General features: G+C 45.8%; 1 pseudogene; it reads left to right on the forward strand.

Moving 5' to 3' along the window:
• Window positions 1–16,843: 16,843 nt before the first annotated feature.
• Window positions 16,844–18,296, forward strand: LOC103301973 (ubiquilin-4-like; annotated as a pseudogene).
• The last annotated feature ends 1,850 nt before the right edge of the window (window positions 18,297–20,146 follow it).

A 20,146-nucleotide genomic window follows, 5' to 3' on the forward strand; every position in this document is an offset into this window, starting at 1 on the left:
CGATAAACCTAGTGCCCACCAGACAACATACATAGTTATTGCAATACTACCGACTCCACTCGCTTAACAAGAGCCAGGCAGCCAGGTCCGGTATAAACTTCCCGAACATGACCAGGCACAATGCTCCGCCTCGGCACGGCTCTGAAGAGTGTAGGCTCCCGGGCATGCTCCCGGCTCACTCCCTGGCCCTGCCTGGGAAAAGCGCCTGATGCATATTCCTCACCGATCCATGGAGCTCGAACACCGCTCACTTCACCCGAGGAGATCGTCTCGGACACCAGTCGTGCGCAGTCACAGAGCTCTGAGGTTAACCGGGGACCAGGTCATTAAGCAGCTGGAGTGGCCACTCCGGGGATGAACTTCTGATTAGACTTTCAAATGCTGCTGACCAACCACAAAGTGCGAGCTGCACTCGCTGCCTCCCGAGGTCGTTCCGAACAAAGGCCCCGTGACAGCTCGGCGTGAGGGCAGCTCGGATGCCCAGACCTCTATTACTGCTGCTGTTTTACAGGAGTGACTGAGCCCCGGAATCCAGGAGCCGAAGCCACCGCCTCACGGCAAGCTGCTTCTCCGAAAGGCCTTCCGGAGGCACGGAGTCCCTGCAAAGGGAAAAGGGACTCTTGCCCTCAGCCTGTTCCTGCATGTAATTTGCACCAAATTTTAATGCAAACCACTGTCCCCAGCCACTTCTCTCCACTGGCAGAGAGGACAGTTCACAACAAACTCAGCCTGGATGCCATCTTGGGGGTGAGTCGCGGGAATGCCAGCCGGAGTTGGTGCCTCAGTGAGTTTGTGTGTAGAAGAATGCACAAGCTGCAATTAACTCCCAGCGAAGTCACTCCTCAAGTTAATTAGAAATGCAAAGTGTGAGTCTCAATGTTATGAGATTATAAAATGGCTTAATAATGGGAACAATGAGATTGAAGCATATGCATTCTGGCCATGTAAATATTTCATAACAGTGCCAATCTGATTTCATTTGCCTAATCATGCCATTGATATGCAGCCACCAGCCTACAAATAGAAAGGCTGAATTGCAACAGATCACCCTTCTAATGTCATAATTATTAATATTCGAGGGAAATGGAGCTCTGCACTCCGATGGAAACGGCTAGGCCTTTTGAATTGAGAAGGGATGGCACTGCAGGGGGAGAGCGGTGGGGGGGGAGGGACGGGGAGAAGGAAGGTGACAGGTACACCAGCCCCAACATCCCCACCCTGCTTATTGGCCAGAAGTATTTAGGTAATTAGGCAGCTCAACAAATTAACGTGATGAGAATGCTGGGGAGAAGAGGCGCAGGGCACCAACCCCCAGCCCCAATCTAAGTCCTGATGAAACGCGCAGGCAGCTGAAGAGAAGGACCGAGAAGAAACACTGTGGCAATAGAGGGCTCCATGCAGGAGGTTCAGTCAGGCCGCCTGGGCTGTGGGCAGCTCCCCTACTCAGCACGTCCCATCTCTTTGTGCACACATGTCTTACGTGCACAGAATCCGACTGCCCCTGGCCATCTGGGAACCGCTGTCCCCTCATCTTCCGTTGTACTGCTTCGCCATGTCTCCTCTATCACCGACTCATTTCCCGTGTCCGCTTCCCCACCGGTGAGGAATGTACGGTCTGGCTGCTCTCACACCTCTGTGGGCGCCGCCGGCAGGGGCCTGGGCTCGGTAAGGCGGCACAGGGAGGGAGCGGCTCTGGGTGGACATTTCTAAGGCAGGTGTGTGAGTTTGGCCTGCACCCAACTTGGGCAAGTCACCTAACGCCTCGAGTCTGTTTCCCCACGTGTGACAGCTGTGGGGACTGTTGAAGAATGTCGCATCGCTCTTTGTTATTCACCCAGGGCCTGGTTTCAGAAAGGACCTGCACCAACCAGAAAACACCTCATAAGATGTCAAGTGCTAAGCGGGAGTTTAAAATGAACATGCTCAGCCTTCAGTTTCTCTGCTTCCTTCCGCTCCCAGCAGACCCTCCCTAGCCAACCAGGGCTGCCTGAAGACAAATGCTAGACAGGTTTCCTGTTAAAGAAACATTCTTTTTTTTAATCCTCACCAGAGAATAACTTTCCCATTGATTTTTAGAGAGAGTGGAAGGGAGGGAGAGAGAGAGAGAGAGAGAGAGAGAGAGAGACATCGACTGGTTGCCTCCCACACTTGGCCCCGGCTAGACAGCACATTTTTAGTTCTTCTTATAAACTGACTGAGCAAGTTACTTGCCGTCTCTAAACTTCAGTTCAGGGTATCGGCTGAAGCCCTGGCTGGTGTGGCTCAGTTGGTTGGGCGTCGTCCAGTGCACCGTACGGTTGCTGGTTCTATTCTGGTCGCGGGCTCGATCCCTGGTAGCGGGTGTGCAGGAAGTAGTTGGTTGATGCTATGCTCTCACAGCCAAGTTTCTCTCTTCTCCCTTCCTCTCTCTCTAAAAACCAATAAACTATAAAAACTGAAGAGTTAGGCTGAGGAGCCAGACTGCCTTGGTTCAAGACCTGCTCTCCTCCTTACCAGCAGGATAGCTCGGGTAAGTTCCTTAACTTGAGACTCTATTTCCTCATCTTTAAAAGGGAACGATGCTGACAATGGACTCCCTCTTTAGGGGACACTGTGAGTCTCAAGTAAGCGAATAGATGTAAACTGCTTAAAACGGCACCTGATACACAGTAAATGCTCAGTTACCGTTAGAATGGATGGTACGGCCACTACACATCCCATTTCCACGGGTGTCTTACTTGTGTCCCCCCGGGAAAGGTAGTCTATTTGCTCTGGTCTGTCACTTACCCACCGTGAGGACAGCTCCCCAGTTCCACCCTAACAGATAAAGGTTCCGGGAACCTGAGAGCAAAGATGACTAAGCTCTGACCCCGTCCTCCACGCTCTGCTCCATACTGGCTACTAATCATGCAGCCGCTGGCAGTTTTAAAAGCACTTTCTTTTCTTTTTATAATATATTTTTATTGATTTTTTAGAGAGGAAGGGAGAGGGATAGAGAGATAGAAGCTCTGTTACCATCCTGTGCTTGTTCGCGGGGAACACGGATGTTATCAGTCCATTTGCAACTGAGGAAACAGGGTCACAAGGTCAGGCTCAGAGCCCCGCCCTCCCTCAAGGCGGGGTTGGCAGCCCCCAGGAATGGGTTCGAGAGGTGGGGACTCAGGACCCCGGAGGGCACCCAGAGGGGCTCAGAGAGTGGAGGGAGCGCAGCGTGCAGCGGCGAGTCCGTCCTCTTCATCTGCCTGCGGTGGAGCCGAGGCAAGTGACCGGTTTCCTCTGATGCTCCGGGCAGATGCTGGGGTGCAGGGGGGGGGGGGGCCTTGCCCTGAGGGCTCCCACCTGCCCCTCCTCCCTGTCTACACGTCCCATTCTGTCAGAGGGCAGTTAAGCCCCTCTCTCCTTACTGTCTGAGGAAGCTGCCTTGTCACTCAGGTCTTTTAATTCCGGCTGCCACTCTCCTCCCTTATTTAGTGGCTAATGAGCCCTCCCCTAATTAGAGTTTCATAGTCACCTATAATGAGGACCCACTAGTGCTTTTGAATAAGCGACTTTTTTAAGCTGTTTCATCTTGTGATTGGGGGCATCTGCCCAGGTGTACCCACGTATGAAGCAGGCACAGGTGTGGGTAGGGGGTCAATGAGCTGTGCTTGTTGGGTACACGCATGCGATGTCTGTGAGTACAAAAGATGCACGCTGCCGTGGTATGCATACGTGGGCTATGTGGTCATAAGGGAGAGCATGTGGCCGCATGATGACTGTTAGGTGTGCATGTGAAGGAGGCAGTTCTAGTGTGTGTGTGCGAGTGTGTGTGTGAAGGGGAGGGAGTGGGGGGACAGCAAACTGTTGCTAAGCTCCTACCATCTCTCTCCAAACAAAGTATTTATTTTTATAGATATTTCATGCACGTGGATTGAAAAGGTACAAAGATAAACAGTAAAACAACGTCCCCCCCAGCCATCCCGTTCTCCCCCAAGGCAATCGTTACCAGACATATCCTGCACCCACACAGCCTGCACCCACAGACCTTTCCGCAGCACAGGAGGCAAGTGACAGCTGCCCTGGCCCTGCCCTGGTCTGCTGTTCATGACCTTGGCCTGTTCCTCATCTACAGAGAGAGCATCCCCCCTATCCTTGTTGTTGAAGGGAGAGGCAGCGAGAGATAGAAACATCAATGAGGAGAGAATCATGGATCGGCTGCCTCCTGTACGCCCCCCACTGGGGATCGAGCCCTCAACCGGGGCCTGTGCCCTGACCAGGAGTCAAGCCTGGGCCGCCACTCTCTCTGCTGAGCCAAACCGGCTAGGGCCCCCCATCTTCTCAGTGGCTACATGGTGTTTGCTTTCCTACCGTTACCACTTAACAATGCTCTTGGGAGGGAAGTATGTGTCTTCCCATTTGAAAAAATACACTTTCCTCTCACCTTTCTCCAGGAAGCTTAGCTTGCCCTGGAGCACACTCACCAGAGCCACTGGGCCCTCTGCGCCCTGAGCACCCGGCAGGGCTCCACCTCCGGGCGGGCAGCGGCGAGGGGGGGGGAGTGGGGCAGCGGGCCGGAGGGCCAGGATCTGCCCGGGAGTGAGGCCCCGGAGGTCTGAAGTCCGGGCCGCCAGCAGCCGCCGGGTGCCAGGCTGTGCATTACAAGCCCCCAAGCGCGGGGCTCCCCGCGGCGGCCGCTGCTTTCCTCGCTGTGGGCGAGTCAGGGGTGGAGGGAGCGCGGGGTGCGGGCTCCCATCCCTCCTGTTGCCCGGCTGCACCCGCAGAAGGCGGCGGGCGGGGGCGCCGCTGAGCGCTCCACAGGGCTGGCCCGGGGCCTGGCTTGTACCGTCATTCTTGGTGGCTCTCCGAAGTGCTGGCCGAGTGCTGTGCTCACTTATTTTATTTTATTTATTTTATTTATTTTTATTACTGCATAACAAATGGCCACACTTAGCAGCTAAAAGGGCACTCATTTCTTGTCTCCCAGCTCCGGAGGCCAGAGCCCAGGCAGGCTCACCGGCTGCTCTTAAGTTCTCACAAGTCAAAACCTCAAAACCGAGGTGCCAGGGGCTGGGCTCGGACGTGGGGGCTCAGGGGAGACCCGCTTCCAACCCCATTCCGTTTGGGCAGAATCGTTCCTTGTGGGCAGGTGGGCCCGAGCTCCCCTCCCTGCGGCCGAAGGCTGACGGGGCTCTTGCTTCGGGCCCACTGTAAGTCCGCAGCAATGCACCAGTCCGCCTCCTGCTTTGCAGACCTCCCACTCCCTCTCTGTCACCAGCTGAACTGGACCCTCTCAGATAATTTCCCAATCTCAAAGTCAGCTGATTAGTAACCGTAATTAATCTGCAAAATCCCTCTTTCCAGGCAACGTAAGTTAATGATGGGAGGACACTTGAAGTCCACGGTTGTGGAGGCCAGCAGATGTGAGAGTTGCTCCACATATCGCTAACACTTGGTATTGTCTGCCTTTTTCTTTTTTAATCCTTACCCGAGGATATGTTTTGTTTTGTTTTTAAGATTTTTTAAATTGATTTTTAGAGAGAGAGGGAGAGATAGAAACATCAATGATGAGAGAGAATCATTGATCAGATGCCTCCTGCACGCCCCCTACTGGGGATCGAGCTCACAACCCAGGCATGTGCCCTGACCGGGAATCAAACCAGCAACCTGAGCCACACTGGAGGATATGTTTTTATTGATTATTTTTAGAAATTTAGGGGGAGAGAGAGAGAGAGAGAGAGGGAGACATTGATGTGAGAGGGAAACATTGATTGGTTGCCTCCCATACCCGCCCCGACCAGGAATCAAATCTGCAACCTTTTGTTCTACAGGATGACACTCCAGCCAAATGAGCCCCCAGCCAGGGGTGTCTCTTTCATTTTCATTATTCTGGTTGGCCATCTAACACCATTCATTCAGCAAACACTTATCAAGTCCTCTCTACTATGGACTGAATGTAGTGCACAGAGTAGGCACTCGATAATAAATATTTTTAAACTGATTTTCCAGATGGTAAAGATACAAAACTCAATTACACATGAAATCTGCCCACAGGAGCTTAAAAATATATATGTAGGAAAAGACCGATGACCAGTATGTCAATAACACTCCACAACAGAAAAGGCAATAAGGGCCATGAAGAGGTGCATGAGACCGCTAGACAAATTCAGAGGAGAGAGGAAATGCTTTTTTATTTAGAGAGAGAATAAAAACCTTGGGACATCAAGGGACACTGCCTGGAGTGGGTGGCATTTAAATGGGCTCTGTAAGAGTGCATTGGGACTTAGACATGCAGAGGTGATGGAGAGCAATAGTGACAGCAATATTCCAAGCAGACAGAAGAACATGAACAAATGACAGAGCATTCACAGAAGAAATCCAAGAACTGGAAACTAGCAGCTTTCTGGACACATTCAATGCCCAGAAGTATTTTGTTTGGTCAACTTGAAGTTTTTTAACAAGGATCCAAAATATCAACCCAAGCCATGATGCTCAATTAATATTTGACAAAGGAAGCAAGAGCATTCAATGGAGTCAAGACAGTCTCTTCAATAAATGGTGTTGGGAAAATTGGGCATTTTCATGCAAATAAATGAAACTAGACCACCAACTTACACCATACACAAAAATAAACTCAAAATGGATAAAAGACTTAAACGTAAGATGGGAAACCTTAAAAATCTTAGAAGAATCCATAGGCAGCAAAATATCAGACATATGTCATAGCAATATCTTTACCAATACAGCTCCTAGGACAATGGAAACTAAAGAGAAAATAAAATGGGACTACATCAAAATAAAAACCTCTGCACACCAAAAGAAACCATCAACAAAACAACAAGAAAGCCCACTGCCTAGGAGAACATATTTGCCAATGTTACATCAGATAAGGGTTTAATCTCCAAAATTTATAGGGAACTCATACAACTTAACAAAAGGAAAATTAAACCAATCCAAAAATGGGCAAAGGACCTAAATAGACACTTTTCAAAAGTGGACATACAGAAGGCTGAGAGACATATGAAAACATGATCAAAGTCACTGATCATCCGAGAGATGCAAATCAAAACAATAATGAGGTACCACCTCACACCTCTCAGAATGGCTATTATCAACAAATCAACAAACGACAAGTGCTGGAGAGGATGTGGAGAAAAGGGAACCCTCGTGCACTGCTGGTGGGAATGCAGACTGGTGCAGCCACTGTGGAGAACAGTATGGAGTTTCCTCAAAAAATTAAAAATGGAACTGCCATTTGACCCAGTGATCCCTCTTCTAGGACTATATCCCCAAAAATCAGAAGCACCAATCAGAAAGGATATATGCACCCCTATGTTCATAGCAGCACAGTTCACCATAGCTAAGATTTGGAAACAGCCTAGTGCCCATCAGCAGATGAGTGGATAAAAAGCTGTGGTACATCTACACAATGGAATACTACACTGCTATAAAAAAGAAAGAACTCTTACCATTTGCAACAGCATGGATGGAACTGGAGAGCATTATGCTAAGGGAAGTATGCCAGTTGGAGAAAGATAAATATCACATGATCTCACTCATTTGTGAAATATAATGAACAACATAAACTGATGAACAAAAATAGATCCAGAGACAGAGAAGCATCGAACATACCGTCAGACCTCAGAGGGAAGGCAGGGCTGGGTGCGGGGGCGTGGGTAACAGATCAACCAAAAGACTTGTATGCATGCATATAAGCATAACCCATGGACACAGACAGTAGGGGGATGAGGCCTGTGCTGGGGGAGGGAGCAGGCGGGGAAAGGTCAATGGGGGGAAAAGAAACATATGTAATACTTTAAACAATAAAAAATGTAAAAATAAAATAAAATAAAAGACACAAATGGTCAATAATTATTTTTAAAAGTTTAAATTTGAATGCACTTTAGCAGGGCATGCACTTTCCAGTGCTAGTTTAGTCAACACCACTTCCTGTTGTCTTGGCCCAGCTCTTCAACCTCTTCATGGGCTCACCTCATGCGCTGGCCCCGGGGCTTGGTGATTGAGACCTGGGAGCTCACTGTCCCTTCAGACTGCACACAGGAAACCACAGCCGGGACAGCCAAGCGGGCCCTCCGGGGGGAGGCATCTCTCGGGAACCAGGCTGATGGGCCCGGACGCAGGCACGCTTATTGTGAAGACTGCCCATTGCGGCTGTCAACAAATTGTACCTTTGTTTTTCTCTGGGTCAAGTTTTAATTAAAGGAAAAGGGAAGGTGCCCAAGGTTTTTAGGCAAAAACAAAGACAGAGACTAAATGGGTATTTACTGAGAGCTGAGCCGAAGACATAAATGGGAAAAATTTTCTTAACTAATTAAAAAATGCAAATAGAACGTCTCTCCCCTTCTCAGAAATGCAAGTGCTTCCTAAAGCCCACTTAACCACTGGAGAAGCTGACTTAAAAAGCAAAAAAAAAAAAAAAAAATTTAAGATAAAATGGGACGGCAGTAGATTCGGGGGCGCCACCTGGTGGCCTCTTTCTACCCAAGAGACAGGCAAAAGGATTGATAAGATGCTTGATCCCGGTAGGACTGACATTGGCATAGAAAACTCCCCGCGTGGGAAAATGATATTTACCAAAAGGTTTTATTTGGGCTGAGGCCGGCGCAGCGGGGCGCTCAGTGCAGTGGGACAGATGGAGATTCAGCCTTTTAAAGCACCTGTGAGAGTTTCTCCCCAGAGCACCGAAGGAAGAGGAGATAACGGAACGGTAGGGGGAAGGATAATCAGAGCTCCAGTCTCCCTCCAGGCTCTGCAGGGCCCGCCCGGGAACACTTCTCCAGGGCTGTGTGAGCGGGAAAGAGACTATTCCACATCCACGATGTTTTTCAAAATATTTGTACCAATATTGTTTACTTTTAAAAACATGTATCGACTTTATTACAAATTAATAACATAACCACAATAAAGGGTGTGAGGGGGGAAAGGAACTTTGGAAAGTAATTTAAACTATATGCTTTAAAACTGAAGAGAACACAGTATTGTACTCTAATTAGTAAGTTTATCTTTCAAACAGGTTATAGGTTAGCAAATCTGAAACTGCTTTGCGTGTAATTAAGATTGAGCAAATAAGTAAATACATTGTTAATAATAAGAACCAGGTGTTTTTACTGTTGGAAGAAGGAATTATAAATAAAAAAGGGACAGACTAGAATGAACTCTGAGTGTTGGGATTGAATTCAACGCATCGGTATAAACTCAAGGTATTCAATAGACAGACAGATGTGGAAATAAGTAAAGATGTGTGTGTGTGTGTGTGTGTGTGTGTGTCACACATGAATATATTTCCTAGCTCTGCCCACTGGGTGAAGAAACAATGACCCCTGGTAGCAGTGAGCACCTAGTGGTAAGATTTTTGTTTCTAAATATTAGTCTCCAGTAAAAAGGAAGCAGGCCTTCTTTAAAAGATGCTGACGACATCAGAGTGAGCTTGGAACAGCTTGTGGCACCAGCCAGGAAGGAGGTACTCAAAAATGATGGGGTCATATTGCAATAACGCAAGCTAACTTGATGGGGCTTTGCAATCTGGGACAATTTGGGCAACAAAATAAAAATGATAATGATTAAGTATAATCAGCAGAATAAAACAAATATTTAAGTCTATATTGATATCAATGTGATTAAATCAAAAAGTAGATAAATGGAAGAAAAGGAGAAGTTCTTTCTGACAGGAACACTCCAATTAATAATTGTAGAAAGGATGATGGCAATAGAAAATCATCAATTGCAAATACCACAGTAATAATTGTTTTAGAGAAGCATTATCAAAAGATGTTAAAATTTGCCCTAGCTGATTTGGCTCAGTGGATAGAGCATCAGCCTTCGGACTAAAGGGTCCCAGGTTCAATTCCTGTCAAGAGCACATGCCTGGGTTGTGGGCTTGATTCCCAGTGGGGAGTGTGCGGGAGGCAGCCAATCAATGATTCTCTTTCATCATTGATGTTTCTATCTCTCCCTCTCCCTTCCTCTCCGAAATCAATAAAAATATGTTTAAAATAAAAAAAGATGTTAAAATTTGTGGTTAAAAATATGACCAGAAACAGGATATTTACATAGTCTCAGAGTATCTCTCTATAATATGCTTATTAGTTACCATGAGAAATATAATAAGTTCACAGTGAGAAAAAAACTGGCATATATCTCCTGAACCAAGGAGTCAAAGTTACTGTCACCAGTAATGAAATATACAAACAATATGGTGTGCTGAGAAGGACATGTCATGTATGACGTATCCTTACCAAAATGCATAACCAAAATTTAATCATGAGGAAACTCATACAAACCCAAATAGAGGGGTAGTCTACAACTTCACTGACCAGTGCTCTTTAGAAGCATCAAGGATATGAATCAGTTTTTTAAAAAACTAAAGAGACATGACAAGTAAATGCAATGGGTAATCCTGCATTGAGTCCTGGAGACAGTTAAGGGAAATCAGATAATATCTGTAATTAGTTAATGGAATAATAGTTAATTCCTGGCTTTATCATTGCATTATGGTTATTAATATGTTAACGTTTGGGGAAGTTAGGTAAAGAGTATATAGGAATTCTTCATAACCATTTTTATGATGTTTCAAAAATCTTACATTAATTCAAAAATGAAAAGTTTAAAAATTAAACAAGGATTATTGATCAACTACTATATATTTATAAGGCACTTGACCAGAGCATCAGTTCTCATGATGTATAACATGTAAATTAGAGATCTTTCAACATAATGTCAGATAATTATCAGAGCATTGTTCTATTAGCTAGAAACCCTATAACTTTTTTCTTATCCATCTAACATGTCTGTATCTTAACTAATTGTTTTGTTCAGTCATTGATTTTTTTTTTTACATTAAAAGATTATGGGCTAATCTTCCCACTGGGAATACAACAATGAATAAACCTGACATAATCTTTACTCTCAATGAGCTAAAAATCACAAGGAAATATAATTAAATAGTCAATTATAATGCATATGAATTTGCAGGCAGCATAACATAATATCACAAACTCTAGTGCTATATTGTCAATTCAAATCCAAGCTCTACTAGCTGTGTGACTTTGGGAAAAGTACTAAGCCTCTCTGTGCCTCCATTGTCTCATTTGTATAATGGAGATGATAATAATAGTATCTACATCTATGGTTTCTGTGAAATTTAAATTAGTTAATTTTATAAAACACATAGAATGGTGCCTGGCATCCAGTAAGCATTAGAAAATAAATGGGAACACATGAGTAAGTGGTCATCTAACCCCAGTGTGTGGAGCAGGAGAGCATTTAAGAAAAAATGTCCCTGAGCAAGTGACATAAAAAGTGAGATTCAGAATGATCAGCCTTGGCAAAGGCCCAGATGAGGTTGAGCAGAGATTCACAATACTGAAAAAAGATGTAAATGTCTGGAATGGAGAGTGGTGAGAATGCGATTAGATAAGCAGGGAACAGATCATGCAGGGCCTTTCAATCTGGGTTAAGTTTAACTTTACCTTTAAGGCTTTATGACCAATTTGCCTTTCAGAAAGAAAGGCAGCAAATTTACAGAGGACCACTTTGGAACCATAGTTAGGAAGTTTTTGTGGTGCTCCAAATAGGACATGTGGAGAAGTGAACAGATCTAACGATATTTAGAAAGCTGTATCAATTTTCAGGTGATTAAGGATGTGGAGGCGGGAGTGTACCTGTATAGCAACTTGCATGATGTGGTTGGAGTTGAGCCTCACAGTCAGCCAGCCTGAGGGTTGATCCCACACATGAATGGGCCAACAGCAATTGAGACCCAGTTACAACAACAGAGCCCACATAATCCATACGAGGGACATTCACAGAGCATCCAGCTCAGGAGATCAAGGAGACTGCACCACTGGGTTCCACAGGACACTTACTACACAACGCCACCCCACAAAGACTGGGAGGCAAAGAAACAATCCCCAATTGTAAGAATAGATCCCCAGAAAAAGAGCTAAATGAAATGGAGGCAAGCAATCTATCAGATAAAGAGTTCAAAGTAATGGTTAGAAGAATGCTCAAGGAACTTAGTGAGAATTACAAGGAACTTAGTGGGAACTACAACAGCATGAAAAAGAAAATAGAAACCCTGAACAAGAACCAGTTGGAAATGAAGAATAACATATCTAACATCAAAAATACACAGGAAAGCCAAAACCGGTTTGGCTCAGTGGATGGAGCGTCGGCCTGCGCACTGAAAGGTCCCAGGTTCGATTCTGGTCAAGGGCATGTACTTTGGTTGCGGGCACATCCCCGGTGGGAGGTGTGCAGGAGGCAGCTGATCGATGTTTCTCTCTCATTGATGTTTCTAACTCTCTATCCCTCTCCCTTCCTCTCTGTAAAAAATTAATAAAATATTTTTTTAAAAAAATACACAGGAAAATATAAATGTATGTTGAATGAAATGGAGGATCAAATCCATGACTTGGAAGAAAAGGTGGAAAAAGAACACTCAAGTAAAGGAGCAACAAGAAAAAAAGAATTAAAAAGCAGGAGGATATTTAAGGGAACTTTGGGATAATATGAAACATAATGACATCCACATCATAGGGGTATCAGAAGGAGAAAAAAGTGAGCAAGGAATAGAGAAACATATTTAAAGAAATAATGATAGAAAACTTCCCTAACCTGGTGAAGAAAAAAATCTCACAAGTTCAGGAAGCACAGAGAGTTCCAAGCAAGATGAATACAAAGAGACCCACACCAAGACACATCATACAGTGTAAGCAGAAGGAAAGAAATAATAAAGATCAGAGCGGAGATAAACGACATAGAGACCAAAGAAACAATACAAAAGATCAACAAAACCAAGAGCTGGTTCTTTGAAAGGATAAACAAGATTGATGGACCTCTAGCCAGGCTCACCAAGAAGCAAAGAGAGAGGACCCAAATAAACAAAATCAGAAATGAAAGAGGTGAAATAACAACAGATCCCGACGAAATACAAAGGATTGTTACAAAATACTACGAACAACTCTATTCCAACAAACTGGACAACCTAGAGGAAATCGACATATTCCTAGAAAAATACAACCTTCCAAAACTCAATCAGGAAGATTCTAAACAGCTCAACATGCCAGTAACTATGGAAGAAATTGAAGCAGTCATCAAAAAGCTTCCAGCAAACAAAAGCCCGGGGCCAGATGGCTTCACAGGAGAGTTTTATCAAACTTTCAAGGAAGAACTAAAACCTATCCTCCTCAGACTATTCCAAAAAATTCAAGAGGAAGGAACACTTCCAGGCTCCTTCTATGAAGCCAGCATCACCCTAATACCAAAACCAGATAAAGACAACTCAATGAAAGAGAATTACAGGCCAATATCCCTCATGAACATTGATGCCAAAATCCTCAACAAAATTCTAGCAAATCGGCTCCAGCAGTACATCAGAAAGATCATACACCATGACCAAGTAGGATTTATCCCAGGAATGCAAGGATGGTACAATATCCGCAAATCAATAAACGTGATACATCACATAAACAAATTGAGATATAAAAATCACATAGTCATATCAATAGATGCAGAAAAAGCATTTGACAAAATCCAACACCCTTTCTTGATAAAAACTCTCAACAAGGTGGGAATAGAAGGCTCATACCTCAACATAATAAAAGCTATTTATGATAAACCCACAGCAAACATCATACTCAATGGGCAAAAACTAAAACCATTTCCCCTAAGAACAGGAACAAGACAGGGATGCCCACTCTCACCACTCCTGTTTGACATAGTACTGGAAGTATTAGCTATCGCAATTAGGCAAGAAGAAGAAATAAGAGGCATCCAAATTGGAAAAGAAGAAGTGAAGCTGTCCTTATTTGCAGATGACATGATATTGTACATAAAAAACCCAAAAGATTCCATCAAAAAACTAATAGACTTAATAAATGAATTCGGCAATGTAGCGGGATACAAAATTAACGCCAAGAAATCTATGGCTTTTCTATACACCAATAATGAACTTACAGAAAGAGAGACTAAAAAAGCAATCCCATTTACCATCGCACCAAAAAAATTAAGATACCTAGGAATAAACTTAACTAAGGAGGTAAAAGACCTATACGCAGAAAACTACAGGACACTGAAAAAAGAGATAGAGGAAGACGTAAACAGATGGAAGAACATACCATGTTCCTGGATTGGTAGAATCAACATCATTAAAATGTCCATACTACCCAAAGCAATCTACAGATTCAATGCACTCCCCTTCAAAATACCAACAGCATATTTCACAGACCTAGAAAGAACTCTCCAAAAATTCATCTGGAATAAAAAAAGACCCCGACTAGCCTCAGCAATCCTCAGAAAGAAGAATAAAGTAGGTGGGATCTCAATACCAGATTTCAAGTTGTATTACAAAGCCACTGTTCTCAAAACAGCCTGGTACTGGCACAAGAACAGACATATTGATCAATGGAACAGAATAGAGAACCCAGATATCGACCCAAACCACTATGCTCAATTAATATTTGACAAAGGAGGCATGAACATACAATGGAGTCAAGACAGTCTCTTCAATAAATGGTGTTGGGAAAACTGGACAGATACATGCAAAAAAATGAAACTAGATCACCAACTTACACCATACACAAAAATAAACTCAAAATGGATACAAGACTTAAACATAAGACGGGAAACCATAAAAATACTAGAGGAATCCACAGGCAACAAAATCTCAGACATATGCCACAAGAACTTCTTCACTGACACTGCCCCTAGGGCAATGGAAGCTAAAGAGAAAATTAACAAATGGGACTACATCAAAATAAAAAGCTTTTTTACAGCAAAAGAAACCATCAACAAAACAACAAGAAAGCCCACTGCATGGGAAAACATATTTGCAAATGCTATCACTGATAAAGGTTTAATCTCCAACATCTACAGGCAGCTTATGCAACTTAATAAGAGGAAGATAAATGATCCAATAAAAAAATGGGCAACAGACCTAAACAGAATATTTTCAAAAGAAGACAGAAGGAAGGCCAAGAGACACATGAAAACATGTTCAAAGTCACTTATTATCCGAGAGATGCAAATCAAAACAACAATGAGGTACCATCTCACACCTGTCAGAATGGCTATCATCAACAAATCAACAAACAACAAGTGTTGGCGAGGATGCGGAGAAAAAGGAACCCTCGTGCACTGCTGGTGGGAATGCAGACTGGTGCAGCCACTGTGGAGAACAGTATGGAGTTTCCTCAAAAAACTGAAAATGGAACTCCCATTTGACCCAGTAATCCCACTCCTGGGAATATATCCGAAGAAACTAGAAACACCAATCAGAAAGGATATATGCACCACTATGTTCATAGCAGCACAATTTACAATAGCTAAGATTTGGAAACAGCCTAGGTGCCCATCAGCAGATGACTGGATTGGAAAACTGTGGTACATCTACACAATGGAATACTATGCTGCCATAAAAAAGAAGGAATTCTCATCATTTGCAGCAACCTGGATGGAATTGGAGAACATTATGCTAAGTGAAATAAGCCAGTCAATGAAAGAAAAATACCACATGATCTCACTCATTTAGGGATAGTAAAGAACATTATAAAGTGGTGAACAAAAAGATAGATACAGAGACAGTAAAGCATCAAACAGACTTTCAAATTACAGGGGGAAAGTTTGGGAAAGGTGGGGGAGTTATGAAATCAAACGAAGGTCTTGTATGCATGCATATAAGCATAAACAAAGGACGCAAAACTCTGGGGGGGGAGGGCATGTGTGGGTGTGGGGTGGGGGGGTAATAGTAAGATATGTACACATATAATACCTCAATAAAAATATTTAAAAAAAAAGAAGCAATATAAAAAATAAAAAAAAAGACACATCATAATTAAAATGACAAACATTAAAGACAAGAAAGAATCTTAAAGACATCAAGAGAGAGACAGAAAGTTACCTACAAGGGAGTTCCCATTAGACTGTCAGCTGATTTCTCATCAGAAACACTTCAGGCCAGAGGTATTGGCATGAAATATTCAAAGTAATGAAAAGCAAGGATCTGAATCCAAGACTACTCTATCCAGCAAGGCTATCATTCATAACTGACGGGGAAATAAAGAGCTTCCAAGACAAAAGAAAAGGCTAAAGGAGTACATGACCAGCATTGCAAGAAATGTTAAAGGGAATGCTTTAAGAAGAAGAAATTTGAGAGGAAGAGGAACATAGGTATAGAGGGGAAGATGGCAATAAATAAGCACCTATCCTATATAATAAAACCCTAATATGCAAATTGACCGAATGGTGGAACGACTGGTCGCTATGACGCACACTGACCACCAGGGGGCACACACTCAACGCAGAAGCTGCCCCCTGGTGGTCAGTGTGCTCCCACAGGGGGGGTGCCACTCAGCCAGAAGCCAGGCTCACCGCTGGTGAGCACAGCGACAGTGGCAGGAGCCTCTCCCGCCGTTGTGGCAGTGCTAAGGAGCAGCGAGCCCGGCTTCTGGCTGAGCAGTGAGAAGCAAGGGGTCCCAGATTGTGAGAGGGCGCAGGCTGGGCTGAGGGACACCACCACCCCACATCCTCCCTCCTCCCAGTGTATGAATTTTGTGCACCGGGCCTCTAGTCAATAATAACCTTAAACATAAATGAATTAAATGATCCACTCAAAAGACATAGGCTAGCTGAGTGGATAAGAAAACATAACCCATAAGTATGCTATCTATAGGAGACCCAACACAGAGCAAAAGATACACACAGGCTGAAAGTAAAAGGATGAAAAAAAAATTTCCATGCAAATAGAATTGAAGAAAAAGCTGGGGTAGCAATACTCATATCTGACAAAATAGACTTCTAAACAAGTCATAAAGGAGACAGAGAAGGGGGAGCTGGGGTATGCTGGCAGGCAGCCGGGGGCGGTGGCCGCATGGCAGAGCTGAACAGGACCGAGAGGAGGCCCCCCATTCGGGTCACCGTCAAGACCCCCAAGGACAAGGAGGAAATTGTGATCAGCCATTGTGCCTCAGTCAAGGAGTTCAAAGAGGAAATCTCCCGGAGGTTTAAGGATCAGCTGGTCCTGATCTTCACAGGCAAGATCCTCAAGGATGGGGACACACGGAACCAGCATGGAATCAAGGATGGGCTTACTGTCCATCTGGTCATCAAGACCCCTCAGAGGGCTCAAGATCCAGCTGCTGCCACTGCTTCTCCCCCCTCTACTCCGGAACCTGCCCCAGCACCCTCCACCACGCCTGCTCCACCTGCCACCCCTGCCCAGCCCTCCACCTCTGGCAGTGCCACTTTGGATGCTGGCAGTGGGAGCAGGAGGAGCAGTGGCGGCGGGCATCCCTCCCCAGCCCCTGGGCCCTCCGATGCTACCGCATCCATATCTCTAGCTATGGGGGCATCCTAGGCCTAGACAGCCTGGGTCTGGCCTCCGCCAACTTCATGAAGCTGCAGCAACAGATGCAGAGACAACTGATGTCCAATCCTGAGATGCTGTCGCCGATCATGGAGAACCCCCTGGTCCAGGACATGATGTCTAACCCTGACCTGATGGGCCACATGATCATGGCCAACCCCCAGATGCAGCAGCTGATAGAGCAGAACCCCGAGCTCATGAGGCAGACGATGGAGCTTGCTTGAAATCCAGCCATGATGCAGGAGATGATGCAGAACCAGGACCGGGCCCTCAGCAACCTGGAGAGCATCCAATCTCTGGAGGGTGTAGCGCCCTCCACCGCACGTACACAGACATCCAGGAGCCCATGTTCAGGGCTGCCCAGGAACAGTTTGGCAACAATCCCTTCTCTTCCCTGGCTGGGAACTCTGACAGCTCATCTTCCCAGCCACTGAGGACTGAGAATCGAGAGCCCCTCCCCAACCCCTGGAGTCCCTCACCCACCACCTCCCAGGCCCCCGGGGCTGGTGGGGAGGACATCGGAGGATCGGGGACCAGCCAGGTGCAGCCTCGAACCCCTTTGGGATCAATACAGCTAGCCTGGGGCCAGGGACGTTCAACAGCCTGGAAATGCAGGCCCTGCTCCAGCACATCTCAGAGAGCCCCAGCGGATGCAGAACATGATCTCTGCCCCCACACACACAGCATAATGCAGACACTTGCCCAGAACTTTGCCACCCGTTGATGGTGAATGTGCCGCTCTTCATGGGAACCCTCAGCTTCAGGAGCAGCTCCCAGTCTTCCTGCAGCAGGTGCCGAACCCAGAGTCACTCTCCATCCTTACCAATCCCCGCGCCATGCAGGCGCTGCTGCAGACCCAGCGGGGATTGCAGACCTTGCAGGCTGAGACCCCCGGGCAATACCCAGCCTCGGCTCCTTCGGGATGTCCCGGACCCTCGCACCCTCAGCAAGCAGCTGAATGAAGTGTCCTGTAAATATCAATTAAAGCCGACTCACCTAGTGTGTTGTTTAAGGCCTCTGTTTTCTTGTTGATTTTTTGTCTAGAAGATTTATCCAGTGATATCAGTGGGGTGTTAATACTATGTTTGTATTGCTGTCAATCTCTTCCTTAAAGTCCTCCAAGAGTTTTGTGGGTTTTTCTCATGTGTAGGTGCTCCCATATTGGGTGCATATATGTTTACAAGGGTTATATTTTCTTGTTGGGTCGTCAGTCTGTTCCAGGCATCCAGGCCTCTGGACCTATTTTGTTTGTCAGTTTATGTTGTTCATTAGATTCCACATATAAGTGAGATCATGTGATATTTGTCTTCGTCTGACTTATTTTGCTTATCTTAATACTCTCCAGGTCCCTCCATGCTGTTGCAAAGGGTAAGAAATCCTTCTTTTTTAAGGCCACATGGTATTACATTGTGTAAATGTACCACAGCTTTTTATCCACTCATCTATTGATGGGAAAACATACTTGCCAATGATAAGGGTTTAATTTCCAAAATATACAAAGAACTCGTACAACTCAACACCAGGAAGACCAACAGTCCTAGTAAAATGTGGACAAAGGGAGCCCTAGATGGTTTGGCTCAGTAGATAGAGTGTCGGCCTGCGGAGGGTCCCAGGTTCAATTCTGTTCAAGGACATGTACCTAGGTTTCAGGCTCCTCCCCAGCCCAGGCCCTGGCCAGGGCGTGTGCAAGAGGCAACCAATTGATGTGTTTCTCTCAGTCTTTTCCTCTCTCTTCCACTCTCCCTAAAAATCAATGGGAAAATATCCTCAGGTGAGGATTAAATATATATATATATATATATATATATATATATATATATATATATATATATATACTACAAGCCTGGTGCACCGATTCATGCACACTGAAAGGAAATTAATTAGAAGAAATATATTAGAGGCTGGGGAGGGACAGCAAGAGATTGGCCAGCAGGGGAGGGACCACGGGAGGGTTCCAGGGCATGTCCAGCCCATCTCATCCAGTTCCCATCAGCCAGACCCCAGCAGCAAGCTAACCTACCAGTTGGAGCATCTGCCCTCTGGTGGTCAGTGTGTGTCATAGCGACTGGTCAAATGGTCGACTGAACAGTCAGATAATTAGCATATTAGGCTTTTATTATATAGGACTAGAGTCCTGGTGCATGAAATTCATGCAGGGGGAGGGGTGTGTCCCTCAGCCTAGCCTGCACCCTCTCCAATCTGGGACCCCTTGAGAGATGTCCAACTGCCCATTTAAGCCCACTAGTATGGGGCTTAAACGGGCAGTCGGACATCCCTCTCACAATCCAGGACTGCTGTCTCCCAACCGCTCGCCTGCCTGCCTGCCTGATTGTCCCTAAATGCTCTGCCTGCCAGCCTGATCACCCCCTAACCACTCCCCTGCCAGCCTGATCGATACCTAACTGCTCCCCTGCCAGCCCGATTTCCCCTAACTGCCCTCCCCTGCCAGCCTGGTCACCCCTAACTGTCCTCCCCTGCAGGCCTGGTTGCCCCAACTGCCCTCCCCTGCTGGCCCAGTCACCCCTAACTGCCCTCCCTTGCCAGCCTGGTCGCCCCTAACTGCCCTCCCCTGCAGGCCCAGTTGCCCCCAACTGCCCTCCCCTCCTGACCTGGTCGCCCCAACTGCCCTCCCCTCCTGACCTGGTGGCCCCCAACTGCCCTCCCCTGCTGGCCATTTGTGGCAGCCATCTTGTGTCCACATGGGGGCGGCCATCTTGTGTATTGGAGTGATGGTCAATTAGCATATTACCTCTTTATTATATAGGATGGGAAAAGGGAGAGGGGTGGGAGCAGAATAGAGGGAGTCAA

Source organism: Eptesicus fuscus, chromosome 23 (genome assembly GCF_027574615.1).
Source record: "Eptesicus fuscus isolate TK198812 chromosome 23, DD_ASM_mEF_20220401, whole genome shotgun sequence".
Lineage (NCBI taxonomy): Eukaryota > Metazoa > Chordata > Mammalia > Chiroptera > Vespertilionidae > Eptesicus > Eptesicus fuscus.